A 1,328-nucleotide genomic window follows, 5' to 3' on the forward strand; every position below is an offset into this window, starting at 1 on the left:
TGTCTGACTGTCACATTATTAAGGACATACCAGACCGTGCCGACAAATAGTTAAAGGTAACGGGATGGTCGTTCTATTGCCTCTGACCACATAACATCGGCCCAATGATTCCACATGTTGAATCCCTACCGTTCGTCCACACCCAGCAGGGGATCTGTTGCACACGACCGTCGTTCAATCCCTACCGTTCGTCCACACCCAGCAGGGGATCTGTTGCACACGACCGTCGTTCATGTGTCTTCTTCTCTTATTGTAGTATTGAGTGGTCAAACCAGTTACTTTGTAATCACTGCTATAACACCCATTACCTGGCCAGACTGAATGACCCACGCTCAACACATTGTGGCGCTGTTGTCTTTTATTAGCAAATAAGAATTTAGTGACACATACTTGTTAGGTAAGAGGCCCTAAAAATGTGGTATGAATGCATGCCAAGGCCTGAGAGAGGCCTAAGCATTTAGTTATGCTTCTTAAATAGGCCTAGCCTCTGTTGATAGGGTGATTATTCCACTCTACATATTACATTTTTTCTTGCTGTCATTGTCAAACTTATCTTTCACACTCAGAGCTTAGTTTCCTAAACCCACTGGTCCAGTCAGTTCTTTAACTGTTCAACTTTGATCTTCTCCTCAGTGTTGAGTTGCTCTGTCCATCAGCAGCACAGACTCAAAGATACAGGCCCATTTTATCCTTCAGTTGCATCATCAGGGTTTCCATCCCAAATGGCACCCTATTCCCTATATAGTGCGCTGGTCAAAAGTAGTCCACTATAGGGAATAGGGTGCCATTTGGAAGGCTAATTGCAGGCAAGTAGCGGTCAAGATTATCAGCTCCATCGGAAGCAGACTTGGAGAACAAGGGGGGTGGAGAAGCCACTCCCCCCTGTCATTAACCCAGGCCTATAGGCTAGACTCTAGGAGCCATTCCCCTTGTACTTCCCTTGAAGTGTATTTAAACCTTCAATGAGCAGACATCACAAAACAGAAAGAGGCAAGGCCAAGGAAAGGTGTGTGAAAGGGTCATTGTGAAGTAGCATCTGTTTTGCAGTTTATTATATGTACATTAGAATGGTTTAAAGTGTTGCAACAATAGGCCTACTAAGTATGACCAGCAAAAAAAACATCAACATGACCTAACCAGCCTGGTGGACTAGGGTTACGGCCCAAGTGGCACCCTATTCACTTTTTTGCACAATTTTTCACTATTGCACACTGGAGTTTTGTCAAATGTAGTGCACTATATAGGAAAAAGGGTGCCATTTGGGACAAAACCCAGGTTACTAACTATTGTACGTAGTAGTAGGTGACCCTGACTCTCCTTTCACTGTG

This window comes from Salvelinus alpinus, chromosome 14 (assembly GCF_045679555.1).
Source record: "Salvelinus alpinus chromosome 14, SLU_Salpinus.1, whole genome shotgun sequence".
In the NCBI taxonomy this organism is placed as follows: Eukaryota; Metazoa; Chordata; class Actinopteri; order Salmoniformes; family Salmonidae; genus Salvelinus; species Salvelinus alpinus.